At 41.0% G+C, this 17,245-nt stretch overlaps 1 long non-coding RNA gene across 1 annotated transcript in view; it reads right to left on the reverse strand.

Moving 5' to 3' along the window:
- The window catches only part of LOC142402284 (uncharacterized), a 57,893-nt gene that overhangs the window by 4,653 nt on the left and 35,995 nt on the right, over window positions 1–17,245 (reverse strand). The window contains exons 3-4 of the long non-coding RNA XR_012773331.1: window positions 14,347–14,440; window positions 9,294–9,402 (exon numbers count right to left, since the gene is read on the reverse strand). This is a non-coding gene — a long non-coding RNA (uncharacterized LOC142402284). The remainder of the gene's footprint in view (window positions 1–9,293; window positions 9,403–14,346; window positions 14,441–17,245) is intronic.

Consider the following 17,245-nt stretch of genomic DNA (forward strand, 5'->3'; position numbering starts at 1 on the left):
TAATAAGGAATGCTCTGCTCTACTTGGTGTCTTAACTCTATTGTGTCTCTCATATCGTTAAACCAGTTGTCTTGATTTACGCTGATGAAGCCTTATTATTCATCTTGGATTGTGCTCCTCATCAGTGAGTGCTTATATTTTACATGTTTTACTACTTGATAAGATCGTGAATCAGAGTTACTATTTAAAAATGCATCGGGTCACATTGTTGAAGCATTTGAAAGACTCAGTTCCAAGTTTCATAAGAAAAGGCTTTTAAAATGTACAAATTAAAAGAAAATGTCTTTCAGCTTCGTCGTAGAGGATCAAGAGTAAATTGATGAAAAAAAATAATTTATTATATTTGAGTTGTGTTTAGTCAAACTGAAATCTGTCTAATTACACACAACAAATAGCTCACCTGTTATAACTGTTTGCAAACAATAGCATGTGAACACATTTATGTAAGGAGACAATCTGAATAAATGATTCGGTAAGTTGTGAGCACACTTAAATACATTTCAGCGCTGGCAGCGGTGCTGCTATTGCTAAGTGTCTGAGGACTTGGTGGGGTTAGTGTGACAGTGCATTAGCAGCCAGAGTCCATTCTCTATGTCTCCTGAGAGACCAGAGCAGGCATATTAACATTCTCCTCAGAAGGGCCACAGGATCTGCCTTCAATGCCGTCTGACTCCAAACAAAAGAAGATGTGTTTGTGTGTAAGTGCATGTGTTTGAGACACAGACAGGACGGCAGTTTGTGTGTAACTGTGTGCACGGCGAGGAGGAAAATGCAGGGAGAACTAACAAGGCAAACAGGCTGCAGTAGGAGGAGAGGATGAATTTCAGTATTTGTGCTGTTGCTGGCTGTGTATAGATTTACATCTCTCCTCAGGCACACTGTGAGCACCATGTGCTTCACTATTAACAAATGGTTAAGAATCCAGAAGCCAACTGATTTCCCTGTCACTGTTCTGGGTTAGAAAAATTACTTTTTAAAAACCTTTTCAAGCAAATTACCTTTCTTTTTACTCGTTTTTGTGTAGTGTTTGACTTTAAAAAGATTTTTTTTTAAAAAGAGCATTTAAAACCAACAGTTACTGAATAATTTGATCTCAAAGAGGAGCATATGATCGATCAAGTTCACAATTTGATAAGAAAGGAAATAAATAAAGCTCAGACATGATACTCCTGCACAGAATAAACTGTTACCGCGGCTTACTTTTCACCTTTTGACCATCATTGTGTTCAACAACCTTGTCAGCGACTCGACTCTGATGAGGTTTAATAAGTTTTCCTTTAAGAAAAACTGCATTAGTTGCTATGCAAACTGTAACCAAGTGACTCATAAGCAACTTCTCATAAATACTCCTACTCAAATACTGCCACTATTTTTATTTATGTCCTCATGTTTATGTGATGCTTTTTGATGAAGGTTTCTTCAGCCCGGTTCCTGTATTGGTTAAGCCTGAATATACGACTTCAGGCTTTCTGAAATTTAACTGTACAGTACAAACCAATGTGTTATTTTCATACAGTAGCAACTGTAGCACATCTGACTTCCAGAGCGTTGCTTAAACATCTGGTTTCCATCTTTGAGTGCCTGAAATCTTTCTACATTCCATGTGCAAACTGCACCGTGTCATGCAACTGATGTCTTTTCTGCTACAAGGAAGATAAATCACTACAAGAAAGCCTGCAGACTTATTCATAATTACAGAATGAAAGTTATACAGCAAGTCATTAATTTTACAGTATTGAATCAAATGCCAAAGTATTCTGGTTCTTGACCCAGTGTCGGTGCTCTATGGTCAGTTCAGGGAAAAATATGAATGCCAGCAGCTTTTTAGTGGCAATTAAAAAATCTACCTTCAAACCAAAACTGTCAGTCTTGGGCCGGCTGAAGGCACGAGTGATAAGACACATTGTCTGGAAATGGAAAGCTCAGTGCTGTGGATCTTAATGAAAAAAAAATGGATATGGACAAAACACAAGAAAATTGGGAAAATGTCATCAATTTACTGCAAATACAGTAAAATACAAAAGTGATGGAACAGATTTAGATGCGATTGTTGTTTAATACTAAATTGACTGAAATGAACAACTTATATGTATATGAAGCACCATTTTAATGCCATTAGGATTCAAAGTAAACACGAGAAACTTGTGCTACAAAAGAAAATGGACCCAGTGAATAATTCCCTTAATCAACATTTAACCTTCTAATACTGTCTCAGTACCTAATAAAGAACCTCCTGATCCATATAATCCCTTCATAGAGCAGTGAGCAGTGCTGACCAACATGTCATTGGGGTCATCAGGTGGGAGGAAGTTGAACTAGGTCTAAAAACGTTTGTTTCGTCACAGTTATTATTATTATTGCTATTACAATCATTCAGGGGATGCTTTTAGCTAAATATTTCCAATATTTCATTCACCATAGAAGATAGAAAACATGTTGGGAGATTGTACTGTTTCATGAAAAATGACCTCATCTTGAATTTGTTGACAGCAACACGTCCCAAATAAATTGTGACGGGGCAACAAAAGGCTGGAAGAGTAAATGTAACTGAAAAGAAACAGCGAGAGAAAAAACTAATAAGGTCAACTGGCAACATACCAGTAATACGATTGGATATAAAAGAGCACCTCAGAGAGGCAGAGTCTCCCAGAAGAAAAGAGGTGCAGCAGTCTGCAAGATGCTGCTTCTAAAAATAATGGAGGAATTGCTGAGTTATATTCCTCAAGGGGGAATTATGATATAGTACATAGTACAGTACATGATATTGTGAAGGACTCTCAGAGAATCTGGAGACATCTCTGTGCGCAATCAGTGTGGAATGCCTGTGATCTTTATACCCTCAGGCAGCAAAGCTTAAAAACAGGCACGAGTCTGTCGTGGAAATCACTGCAGGGACTCAGGAACACTTCCAGGAACCATCGTCTGTGAACACAGTTCTTGTCACGCCCATGGACTCTTATTTTTAGTTTTATGTTTTAGGTCACGTTTTTGTGTTTCCATTCATGTCTTAGTTTTCCCTGTTAATTAGTTCACGCACTGCACCCGTTTATTCCCCACCAGCTGCACCTTGTCCCCAATCACTCTCACTCCCTATTTAGTTCTCAGTCCTTTGCGTTCCTTTGTGAGATCATTGCCATTCATACCTGACCTGCCTGTGTTGATTCCCGTTATTCCCATGTTCCACGTCGTTTTCACTAAGTTAAGTAAGTATTTATTTATCTATGCCATGCCAAGATCTTTGTTCATTTTGTCACAGTTTGGTTTTCTGAATCCGGCTTAGCCGCGCCTTTTGTTTGTTACTTTGTTTTTGTACAATAAACCCAGTTTTTGCTTTTGAAGTCCGCATCCGTGTCCTACATTCCCTTCACCCTCAACCCACAACCCTGACAGTTCTCTGTGTCGTCCACAAATGCAAGTTAAAGTTCTGTCATGCAAAGAAGAAGCCATATTTGATTATGATCCAGAGACACCATCGTCTTCTCTAGGCCAAAGATCTTCTAAAATGGACTGAGACAAAGTGGAAAGCTGCTCTGTGGTCAGATGAATGTAAAATAAAATTATTTTTGGAAATCACAGACACGGTAGCCTCCATATGAAAGGGAAGAAGAACCGTTTGGTTTTTTTAAGAACTCAAAACTCTTCATTTCTGATAATATGGGGGTACATTATGGCAACTTATGCTCCCACCCAGATTACTACTTTTTCAGGGAACATCTCGCATATTTTAGCAAGACAGTAATGAATGAGAATGGAACAATATTCAAGTACAGCAACTTCAGTTCCCAGATGTTTGTGGACTGTTGTTAAAATAAGAGGGGATGTTACACAGTGGTAAACACGGCTCTGTCCAAACTTCTTTGAGACTAGCTGCTGCCTTCAAATTTATGATGAGAAAAACCATCTCATTTTCAACATTTAATGTGTTCTTTGTTCTAATAAAATATTGGTTTATGAGATTTGCGAATCATTACATTCTGGTTTTGTTTGCATTTTGCAAAGCATCCTGACTTTTTTGGAATAAAGATTATATTTCCTGTTCTGGTGGCATCGTACTAAGAGGATTCATCCTTTTGGCACATAATTTGGTCATTTTTAAGAGGAATGTTATTGGCATTTTACAGGCTAAGTGTACAAAACACTTTTGTGTAGAGTAGCCATGCAGAGACTGAATTTCCAGCTATTTTTGCTGTCTTTTAATGAACTATTAGTCACATCAAATATAATTGTGATCTGTACACCTCATTGTTTTGACTGAAGAGCTCTGTTCTACTAAGCCGACAGAAGAAAAGGTTTTCTCCAAGGACATGAAAAGGTGAACATCAGATAAATGCTGACGAGATTTTAAATCTGAAACATAGCAGCCTTCGACCTTGTAAATTCAGTTTCAGTGCTGAGTGCATGTACATCTAGAGACAAGTAAAAATATAAACCTCCCACAACCTCAGATATATTCAGATATATATCAGATGTATTCGCTGGGGACAGTTTGTTTTCTTCACGGCCTTTAAGAGTTCATTAGCATGGTGTCTTCTTGGTAGAGTGTCTGCGGGGATCGACGACCTAACGAACCCACTGCTGTATCACTCTGGCCTCCACCTACTAATTTTCACATTTTTCACCAAAGCATAGTCCAAACCAGCAGCTCCATAATCTGAAATATGCTCTCTGTATAACACGGCTTTTTTTGTAACTGAAAAAAAGAATATTCATCTGAACTATCTAATTGTTTTCTGTGAAAGGAATGTGCTTGGAGTTAATATAAGAATATGTGAAAACATTTTATGGATTAGAGTTTGTAATATACATATATATGTGCATATACTTGTTATATGAGCCCCAATGACGAAATACCTGCAGAATCAGACTGTGGCTCATTTATTTGGAGAAGTAAAATTATTCCCACAACTGCAAGGAGTTAACAAATTTAAAGAATTTGTCATAACCAGGCTGGATTATTGATAGTTAAAAGTAAAACAGTGTGCATTGTAAATGGCCTAAATCTCCTTTCCGAGTATAAAAGAACAAAATTGTTGTGAGATATTGATGACAGGGTCCAGTCTGCGACATCATCCACTTAAAAGTTCCAGGCGTGTCCGTTAGCTTGGGTGCGATGTGTTATGATAAAGCTATGCAAAGGCAGGACAGGCATGGAACAAAACAGCAGAGGCAGTAGAGAGATGCTGGCAAACAGTAACGGCTGGGTTAGATTTGGTTTGAGTGCAGCAGAGGCGGGCAGACTGGCAGTACTGGCAGTAACAAGATGGCGGCGGTCTGCAGCAGAGAATGTAGTAAACGCTGGCCAGTGAGAGAAAAGACAGAAAACCAGAAGCTTAACCTGCGCGGGGCACCAAAGTGCCAAGTATCACAGTGATTTGGAGCCAGACCCCTTCCACGGGGTGGAGTGGACAGAGTGGCACCAGCACCCCCAGGAGCACCGATAGGTGAGGGGGGTGCGAGAACAATGGAATGGCCGCCTCCCAGACAGAGCTGCAGTGCTGCAGTGATAAGGGAACAGGAAGGAGGGAGGAGGGGCAGCACAGGAGGTAGACACACCTGCTCTTTCTGCTGGAGCAACAGCAGCTACTGTAACAGGCTAAAGGCAGAGGAAGAGGGAGCCCAAATCAAACGCGAGTCCAGTCTCTCATGCAGCAATCAAAGAGCATCTCAGGACTCTGTGAGAGCCTGAGTGAGGTCAGAGCACAGAGGAGGAGCTGGAAATGACAGGTGGAGGAAGATGTCAAGCTGACAGAACCACATACTGACATAAGTTGTACTCACACACAGTAATGCATATGTTTATTCATGCGTTTATACATTGGAAAAAGAGAAGGAAAGGCATCTAAATGCTAAGATTATGTGACAGATGATTCTTGTGTGAGTTACAGTTCTAAGGCTTCACATACAGCAATTAAATTCATTTCCACAACATGTTATCTGTATAGTTTCTTATCAAAATCTAAAATGAAACCTCACAAAACCTGTTTAAATTAAAGGACAAAGGTCTGGTTAAACCCTGGTGTGGCTACACCCTCCTCACATTACCTCTTTATTAGTAGAATCGCTGTAATATAGCCCTGTGCTGCTCAGCTACAAGTTAAATTTATCAGAACAATATACATCACAGGCACTAATAATAAGAATTGTGTAATGCAGTCAATATTCGCCCTCATTACTAATAATAGATGCATAAGCTTGTATACTGTCAGTCAAACGTTTGTAGTAGCATTTGCTTTGTTTCCCTGTCCATCATTTTCTCTCTGTGCTGATACAGTTATGTATGAACTCCACTATACCTGCCAGAAAAAGAGGCTTCACTGAGGTCCACTGAAGAATATTTAGTTCTGCCAACGCCATTTTACTGAGCTAGCAGACCTGGGGGTTAGGCTGTCTTGGGAAGTCTCAATAATGGTTAGTGTGCACACATATTAACATACATAAGAATTATAGTGTGAGCGTTAGGGTTGCTCAACCATGAAACTTATTTTACTATGAGCAGCTTCTTCCAGTGATTGTGACTTTTTCTGTCATGGCAGGGCTGACGTTTTAAAAACCAAATCATAATCACTCTGCAAATACTCGTTTCTGGTTCCTTCCCTTATTCTTACTGCGATGCACTCCTTCTCTGCGTGTTTGTGCTGATTAAGGCAAAACAATTGACCCCTTGACCTACTGCTGCAAACCTGCTGCTTCATGGAAAGGAAAAAAAAAACATTGAACTGAGACATCATATTACAATATTTACATTTTAAAACCAAATACCTGAATGCAATCATAACAAATAGTGAATATTAGTCTGTATGTGGACACATGGGAGATGAGAATTGTCACATTTACTTGGCTAAGACGTAGCCAACTCCTGCAGCTAAAACGTCCCAGTATGCATATGATCATATGGAGCCGTCAGCATCAGCGGCGTATTTGCAATGATGGCGATGGCAGATCAACAGAATTCAAGCTGATCACACACATCAGACATCCTACAGAAATGAGCAGTCAGATGAGATATGAAGTGAGTGAATGTACAAATACCCATTTATGAATCCTTATATCTTATGGGGGGCGGGCTGCACCAAATTTGGCAGCTGCTCGTGTTTGAGATGGTTTAAGAAGCCTTCAAATCAATGTCTTAAAAAAGCATCGGAGCTCAAAGCCACCTGTCCTTGAACCACATCCCATCTGAACCAACGAAAGAACAAAACATCAAACAGTATCTCTGTTCAAATGCTGTTAATGGTCCCCGAAAAACCAAGAGCAACTTAAAGGCTGATAAAGACAATGCGGAGGGTTGTGTACGATAGGTGTGGGCAGAGGGTGGGGAGAGCTGGAAATGAAGCTGCTATTGTGATCACAGATCAACTAACAATTCTAGAAACAGACATTTATGTCATTCAACGTTTCAACACTGATTTTAGAGAAACCGTGATTACGGCAGTGCCCTAGATTGGCAGCTGGAGACCTTAATGCATCAAAAACCTGGAACTAATACCGTCCCACTAATCTCAATCATCAACCACATACATTAAAGCACGGTATACACCGAAGCAGCTTTTAATGTAATGTTATATCTGAATACAATCCTCCCTCACCCTGCTGCACAGAATCACGAGTATCTTTTATTACCCACTCTGCCATGTACAGTTTCTCCATTCAGTACTTTCCTCTCACTCGCATTGAGAATAACAGACACATGCGTAAGTATAGGTATAAAAAGGAAGATGACAATTTTCATGAGGTCAAACACAAGTGTACTGAGCTTTTAGTGTCACGCTCTCACCAGTACTTTGTGCTGCTCTCAAGATAAGGCTCGAAGAGCCTGTGGACAGCCGTAAAGAGGTGCAGCTCCTTCTCTATTCTTAACCAGGCCAATGCAACACTGATTATCATTCAATTTAAAACCGGATCCACAACTTGTGTGTCTCTCGCTATTGGTGATGCATAATTACATAGTATGTACAGTACAGTGTATTCTCAGCTGTCTTTTACCAGCTGAATGAGGTCGTTGTGTGGGTTGTCTAAGTATGTTAGCATGTGTAACAGCAGTCACTGTGGGTGTGACCTCAGTCATGAATTCCTCATTCATTTATTGTACCTACCCAACAAACAATAACACTGTAAATGTGACAGTACGATGTCACCCCGCCTCGTCTGGACACCCCTCCATCCCAGTCACATGTCCTTCATACCCACATTCCTCTATTCCTCTCTCCTCCACCCTACGCCCCGCTAAATCCTCCATTTCTTGAAATAAACCAAATGTTCATGCTTTTCATCAGCCTTTATCTTGATTCGCGCGATGGGAGTTGAATTAAATGTGTCACTGTGTCCTGCGCGTTTTTCTGCCATGTTAAGCCTGTTCGTTTGTCTTTTTTTCTTTTCTTCTTCCTTGTTTAAGGTTAGAGAGATGTGTGAGTGCCCCTCGCAGCTCCCAAGAACCCAACCCGTGCACATCACAGCAAAACGTCACAAGTTAGGGTCTCAGGGAATGAGAGAGGTACAAATTGCTTTTTGTCTGGCGTTTTCTACGCAACATAGAGTGGATCACTGGCTGCACGTGTGCTATGGCTGAGGCTGAAGCAGAGTCACAGCTTCCTCTCTTCCTGGCTTTGTGCTGTGCTGTAACCCACTTCTCAGTCTGGTTCCTCTCGCTAACCCCCACTATTCGTTAATATCAGTTCATTCATCAAAACTTACACTGTATTGTATATGTGAGAACATGCATTTAGCATAATGCTACGAGTCAAATACAGACACACAATACAAATCACATGCACATCACATCACACATAAACTGCGCTGTGGTCATCACAGAAACGGCATTCCCACCCAGATAGACACTTTACTCTCACATGATGTTCATAAGAGTGGCTCAGCCTCTGAAAATCATTGGCTTCTTGGTCACTGCAATAGCCTGCCTCCCCCAGACATCTTTCTTTTTTCACTGAAAATACCAAAATCATGTACCGTGCACACACACACACACACACACACACACACACACACACACACACAAACAAAGCAGTCAGTCAGACCACAAGGACAACAACAGAAAAAACGCTGAAAAGCCCGAGCTTTCTGCCTCTAACACACTCTATCCCAATGAGATCCTCTAACTCACCAGGCTTGTCAGTCTCGTGAGACCACACCTGTCAGTCCCACGGCTTTTACTTTATGGAGGGAGAGCTAATTCGTCAGGTGGACAGAACAAAATCTGACTGCACTCGAGAAAAGGTGGAGGAGGAATAGGAGGAAGAGTGGAGAGATGAGATGCGAGGAAGGAGAAAGAGAAAACTCACCCAGTTGGCCGAGGTGACAGAGGATGCCGCAGTCCTCAGTGTGTGTCTGCGCCGCTCAGCCGAGCAGAGGAAGGAAGGACGTGGCCAGACAAAATGGAAAGAGGGAGATCTGCAAGAAAAAAAGAACGCTGGAGGGAAAAGTAGAGGAAGATTTTAGCTCTGCTTTCTCAGGCTTTTTGTTCAAAAGATCATTTGGACTAGCGCAGGACGTTGCTCTCCGAGATTGCTGCTGTCTAGCCGTCTGCTGCTCAGACATGCAAGACTGTACCATGTGCAGCCAGAGAGAGACAGAAGGAGAGGCATAGAAAGACAGAGAAAGATGAAAAGGAAAGCAGGTGCGAGGTTACAGGGTTTAAGTAGATGGACAAAAACATAGTAGAGCTGAGCTTAGACAGAAAGACTGACAACAGTAGCAGGAGAAACTAAGACAGAAAGGTAATATAAAATCAACATAAAATATATCTAAAAAAGTAATATCGACTGTAAAATGTCTTTATGTAATAAAAATATAAAAAGATAAAGTCTAACGGAGTACTATGGAAAAATGACATGCACGAGGGGGAAAAAAAGCCGTTCAATGGGCCTGTGCTGCCACCACACATCCGTGCTGGCTAAAGAGGAGAAAGAACAAATGAAAGAAAGGCAGAAAGAAAGAGGACAAACCGGAAGGGAAAATACTCCAAAAAAGAAATCCGGTGCAAATTCACCAAAGTAATATAAACATCCATGCAACATAATGTACAATCGTATTATTTCCTAAAGTTGTCCGTACGAATCAAAGCTTTTCATCACCCCTTTAAGACAAAATATAAAAGAGTAAATTATTACCGGAATGAATCCGATATGGTCAAAGCTATTAAAAAAAAAGGACTCACATACAGAGTGCCAAAACAGCAACAGGAGTGAATAAAAGGAAAAAATGTGTATCGCCTGTTGCTGTAGTGCCGCTCCATGCTACAACGCACCCTTCTTTCTCCATGTGACACCACTGTCTTTCTGTCTGTCTGCCTGGTATCCCTCTCCATCTGTCTCACATTTTCTTTCTGCTCTTTCTCGCCGCTTTAGTCTCGCTGTATCACACCTCTCAGTCTGAGCCAGTGCCTCTGTAATTGCTTTCCCTCCTCTACCTTGCATGCTTCATGGTTTGCAGGCTCAGGTCCCCAGGGCAGACTAACTGTGGAGCCTCTGCTTGCCCCTCTGCCCGTCACCGACAGCGTTGAAACAGCAGAAGCAGAGCGAGGAAATAGAAATAAATATCCTTTCATTTCCTCCCACAGCTGAAATCACTTAGACTATGAAGGCCTGGTATGTGTAGAGAAGGAGAGATACAGAAACGCAGAGGATTGAGGGAGAAACTAGTCAAGAGAACAAGAGCATACAGTAGCAGAGGAAAGAGAGAAAGAGAGAAGGCAAACAGGAAAACAGGCAGTCACATTTTTTATCTTACAATGTCTGATCTCAAGCTCCTTTTCATTTCAGAAAAAAAAAACCCTCCTCCGTTCGGCAAGTCCAGTTTTCTGTTCCTGTCTCTCTCGCCCTCGGTGTCTGTGAGAGTGACTGAGTATTACAGCATGCATTTCATGGAGAAAAGGAGGGTGGGAACAAGAGAAAGGAGGGAGCAAGGGAGAGAAAAAGCACCAGTCCGGGGAGCGGTAAAGGAAATGTAACTGGAAGCCGAGAGGCTTGATGGTCTTATGTTTTATCGGTAACAGTCACTGCAAAGTAGTAGAAAAAGCTTGTGAAGAAAGATGAGAGACGAGATGGAAAGAAAACGAGACAAATGGGGTGAAGAGGGAATTACCGGAACAGGGTTCCTCTGACAGACAACACACAATAGGCTGAGATCAGTGACGGCAGAAAAATAGCCTGTGTGGTCCCACACCGCCACACTCTTTCCCCCGGCCGGCTTATCTCCCTTTCTGTGAAAGCGTGTTTCTATTAAATTTCAAGCTCAATTAGAAAATAAAAAACCAACCAGCGGAGCTCCCAAATTTTCATTTCTCATCTACATTCTTCTTCTTTTCAGCCTCATTAAAAATGAGTCCCTGCAAATAATCTCAAAGTGTCATCTTTTGCTTCTGAGATGGAACCGACCAAATTGGAATATCTATCGAAAATGTTTTAATGAAGACACTCTGATTCTACAAAAAAGGGTGGGCTGTGTGTACAGGGAGTTTTCCAGGGAGGGCTCCAGTGTGCCTCCTGCTGTATACTGTAATACATTACCCCAAGGCCACAACCAAACACATAAGGCAAAGAGAGATGCATGCAAAAAAAAGGGGAGGAAATACACTTTGCTTGCACGAGGACAATAATATACAAAGCGGGGCAGTTCTGTCCTGACTAAATAAACCCAGTAGATTAATGTTGTGTCTACTGTAACCGAATGCTCGTGCTCTCGCACAAGTGGCCCCTTCTTCATTCTCTCCCAAAGAGCTTACCCCACCTCTGTCGAACCCGGTGGCCTTGGGACAGAGAGCAAAGGGTTTAAGTGGAAACAGTCTTTCATCACCATGACACTCCCTGCACTACACATCTGCACACAGCAGCATACCACACTACTAGGATACCATCTTTCCTTAACAGGGCTGCATCCACTGCCTCGTTATAGCTATCAGTTTTGAGGTGGTGATTTTCACAGCTGTGTTTCAAGTTATTTGTCTCACTGCTTTTAATAAGTCATCTTACCAAACAACTTTTATTAATAAATCGATCTCTTCTGGAAAATCTAACTCTGTTCTTCCATTGATTTTTCTTTTTTCGATCCATAAGCGCCCATAACTCAAATTCCAGTATCTTAAAGGGAGACTTTACAGAGGTAGTCTCCGAGAGAGATCAAAGACATTCAGCTGAAATACATTTCTAAAGGGAAGAGGTAATAGTCACCAGGTTTGAGAACAAGCACAAGATATTCATTTGAATACACCCCAAATCAAGCAATAAATCCGCGTATTTCACACCGCTGTCTGGAACCTAGATGATACCAGAGATCTGTGGTTCTCTTGGTTTGAAGCAGTGAAAGTTCTTATAGCCTGTTTTGATCACAGCAGTGTCTTTACCGCATAGCTGCGCAGAGGAAATATATTGTTTTAGTTAAGTGAAACTGAACTTTGTACATAATTGGCTGCCAAGACCATGTTCTTCCCCCTGCGGCTGTATGGTGTTTCCCCTCAGTGGCATCTCTTTCATTAGAACGTCCCGCAAACCTCACTGCAACAGCACATTAGTGCATTTTCCCAACTCTCAAACATTCCTCTGCATCATTGTCCTCCGCTCAGAGATATGCTTTTAATTTTATCTTCCTACCAATAATAATGTCAGATAAGAGAGGATGTTTGCCGTGTTCACGTTAGTCTATGTACCACATAGAGTCATAATTAATCTAAGGACAGCCATAAAAAAAAAAAAACATAAAGCCAATGCATTTACAACCAAGTGATAAAACTTGTGCACAGTCTGACATCACCCAACAGAAGAAGTTGATGCTTAGATAATCCATTATTGTAGAGAGTGTGTTGTGTTTCCTCAGGGAAAGCTAGGAGGCTGTACAGTTATCTCCTGTGGTGTCACTCTGAACTATACAACCTACTACCTCAACCTGCGGAACACTGGAGAAACCTGCAGGATGGCTGATCTGTAGGGGTGGGTGAGCACATCAAGCTAATGCTGAAAAACTGGAAACTATATCTTTGTGTATACCCTGGTTATATGATTTCTAGGAAGAGGAAAAAAAAAAACTAAATAAGAAGTCCATTTTTTTAATCCATCAAACAAACAAAAAAATCAAGCATGCAATACGCACGATGTCATGTCATACCATAATTACAGCACAGCCCTCCTTGTTTGGGTGGGGTCATTGCATAAAGACGTCACATGTGGGATATGTTTGGTTGAGAAAATCCTGTATCCAAGGATTCAGTGCTGGCTTAATCATTGGAGCACAGACAATGAGAGCAATTCAAGTCCTTATGACTATCCAGTCCAAAAGTCCTTGTTAGTCACATCATTTTTCTTACAGGCCTCAGGCAGGTGCTGTGTTTGCCAGGAAGACACATACCTATAGATACGACCTTGTGTAGCCAGTCACCACAAGTTCGGATCTACGGGTTTGTGGCAGCTGGCATTGCCACTTTCAGAGCACGTAAGAAAAACAAAACCCACAAACCATTCAAACCAACCACTCATTCGACATACAAACTTCTCTCACTTGGTCCTGAACAAACAACGAAGTTATGTCAATAACATACGTTCAACAGCTAAAACAAGTAGCAAGATGGAGGAGTTCAGCCTATTTTACATTCAGAATATTTCAGGAACAATTCGCTCTGTGAAAGCATCCACACGCTGAAAGAACAATCTTTGAATGTATTTATATATTTTCTATTTATCGAGACCTTTTTAAAGTGTCCATCAGAGGGGTCAAATATATCCAGCAGAGGCAAGCCTTGAAATTACACCACGGTACACTGAACAGGCCAGAGCATATGACTGAGGTTAGCGTGGTGTTTGTGTAACCCACTGATCACATTATTTTGAGGTCAACATTTATTTTTTAAATGTCATACAGGATATATCGAATGTTGGTAAAATAATAAAATGCCCCATACTATTGATGACTTGAATGTATCAATTAAAATAAGCTGAAAATGAATGTGTGTGTGTGTGTGTGTGTGTGTGTAGGAAATTTCAAGTTGTAAAGGTTTTCATGAAAACAATAATATGAATAAATTGCCCAAAGAACGTTACAAGAACAATTGCAATATTCAATATATATATTCTAGATGAAGAACACGAGCAGTAATGCTCGATTCCCCTCTGAAATAAAAGCGATATGATATAAAAACATTCTTTGTAATAACTGAATAATTATGCTTTTCTTTAAACACAACCATCCGCCATTAAAATCAAGACAATATTTGTTGAGAAAACAAATAACGATGACCATTAAAAGATATGCGCAACAATAGAAAAAACTAAATAAAGTACATATTATATGCTGTTGATAAGAAAGCGCTATCAGATACACTATAAGGATTCTAAATTCCCAACATACCTGTGGGGCACAGGCAGAACCTGATGCTTAAATATCCTCTGGAATCAGGCTTGAGGAGCAGTGTAGGCCAGTGCTTCTGCGTAAATGAAGAAACCTGTAAAAACACACATAGAAATCATCACAAACACGCCAACACAACAGCATGTCAAAGACTCAAAGATAAGACAGTCATGCACAGCCATTACCAAAACCACACACTTAGAAGCACGTGGTGATCCAAGCACACCCTTACGGTAAAACACACAAATGACGAAAAACTACAGGCAACACTGCAATAATTCAGGGATAGTAACAGTTGAAATAATGTTCAAGTAACAACCAAAAGTACACAGATAACATCCCCTCGTTCGCTCTCTGTTACGCCCTCATAACCCGTTGTCCAGTCCCCATTTTCCAGGGCACAAAACCCTAAAATCGGCTTTAAAAAAAAGGTACGGCAAGAGAGAAATGGCAAAAGGTTGAATGCGGTGAGATGTGGATGAGGAGGAGTCGCAGCGCAGGGCTGGCTACAGAGAAAGTGGAATTTGTGACCAAGCAAAGGAAAGGGTGGTGTTTTCTTTTTTTCCTTTTTGTGCTTCATTCTGCTTGGCTTTTTTGGATCCCAGCAGGATCCTTGGCTGCAGCTCTGTCTCTTCTTAGTGCTGCCAAAATTTGGACATATCCCTTTGTCTTAAACTCTGTTACATAAAATCAAATTGAGACATGAAAAAAAAGATTTAACTTATCAGAGACGGGAGGGAAAGGACCCGCCAACAAAAGTACAGCGAAAGTTGTTAAAGAAAACAGCAAGACGATAAGCTTGATGGCTGAATGCGAGAGACAGAAATATTTACTGAAAAAAAAGTCGAGATAAAAGCAGGATTTTATCGCGGCAGATTTTTTTGTCTGCATATGTATCATTTCCAAAATGCAAGCTGCAAAGTGTGTCTCCTCTGCTGCTGAAACACAGCAGCCGAAGCCTTTTCCAAAGCAATGCCACGTAGTGAGAGAGGGAGAGAGAAAGCAAAATGGCTGAGGGCCGGGAGAAAGCAGCTCTGAGCAGAGAGGAGGAGAGGTTCTCCCCGTCCTGCTCAGAGGAGGGCTGGGCGATACAGCGAGCATCTCTCCCTCGTTCCCCTCTCCTCACTCATGTCTTTTTTTCCCCAGTTAGCTATCTTTTTAATCAGACAAACACGGTGCAGCTGTGTTGTCTGTAAGAAACTCTCCCTGGCCCACCATGTTGGTGGAAGACTACAACTGTTAAAAAAAGTACGTACAGTGACGCTCGTGTTGCTGATTTTGCGTCTCCTACATGCTAAAATGTTAATGCTCTCAACTGTTGTTTGTGTTGCCCTTGTGATGCTCTGTGTTTTACCTCTTTAATGCCTCCTGACTATTACTGCTGTGCATAAGCAGAAAATACTATGAAGGACGTAATGATATATAGTTATATTTGATGATATTTAATAATCAATCTGTATGGCTATCGGACTTATTTTCAAAAATGAAATAACACAGTCTAAACTTTTCATTTGACCATTTTCTCTACATTTTTTGGATGGTGGGGGAGGGGGTATTGTGTTGTCTTCTTACATTTCCATGTAGAGCTCTTCATGAATCATTTCAGTAGATTCATCAAGGCTACTACTTAAATGTACTTCATTGGACCTTTTCCCTCAGCCACACCTCTGACGTCACATCGGTACATAGTTAAGTGGCTTCAGCGCTGCAGCCAATTGTCTAACATTCACATCAACATACTTGTAGTTGAACATCTCAAGGCTCTGCTAAGGGGTCAGTTCTATTCATTGTCTATTTTATGTCACCTATAGACTCAAGATGGGACTGTCTTCAACTGTAACAAAAGCCTAAATACTAATGGAAACACCAGTGATATAGAGACTGCTTTCTATATATCGTGTGGGGAAATTTGCAGTTGAGTCTTTATTTCATTAAAGATAAAGGGGATGAAAATAATTTGCTTAGAGTGCCCATCATAATTTTTCTTTTTGAATTTAAACTAAAGAGAAGGGGATCCACCTGATCCTGTTGTTCTTCATTTATTACAATAAACCATCACTTTTACAGTGGAGTAGTTATTCCTGATAAAACAAATGGATGTGGGCTTCCACTGTTTCCACACAATACGGCTCAGTTATTATTTCAATCCTACATCTGAGATCTAAGACATTGAGTCACATTCAAGGTAACCTGAACCGAAATAGCAGGCCCTGTTTTACACTATTGTGCAGTTTAATTCAAGCTCCTTGTCAAAAAGAAATCGCTCTCCTCTAAGTGTTCTTTAGAAAGACATGGCAAACCCAACGAGACGTACAGGGGATCAATTTGGCCGTGACATCCAGCCAATAAAGAATAAGTTCATATACAAGATTCTTAAGCAGTTACAAATTGCACAAGAAGCCACATATGGACCACAAAAAAACAAAAGAAGGAAAATAACACATAGGTCCACCCATGCATATCAGCTTGTTGATGTTATTAATAAAGGACAAATGCTGGGTTCTGTTTATTAAGTGCCCTGGATACTAGTTTTGCCACAGCATGCCAGTGGGCTGCTGTCTGCTCCATGGTCACCACTTGAATCTAAATGAACAGATTTGACTTTCAGGATATTGCCAAGAACCCTGTCCCAGTGCCGACACGGAGAAGGGCCTCTCCAAAAACAGAAGGTTGAAGAAAACAGAGCGACTGACATGGGCGTAACCCCCAACCTCAAATGAGGTTACCCCTTAAAGCCACCCTCAGAGCTTGGGAAAATAGGGGAGAAAAAGACAGCTGCCAACAACAGACAAAAATCATTAACGCGTTTGTTCATGTTGACAATTTCTCAGAGAATTCAGTGGCAATGGATGGAAAGTCCTGGTCTAACTTACACACACACAAAAAATAAATAACTGTT

This window comes from Odontesthes bonariensis, chromosome 16 (assembly GCF_027942865.1).
Source record: "Odontesthes bonariensis isolate fOdoBon6 chromosome 16, fOdoBon6.hap1, whole genome shotgun sequence".
In the NCBI taxonomy this organism is placed as follows: Eukaryota; Metazoa; Chordata; class Actinopteri; order Atheriniformes; family Atherinopsidae; genus Odontesthes; species Odontesthes bonariensis.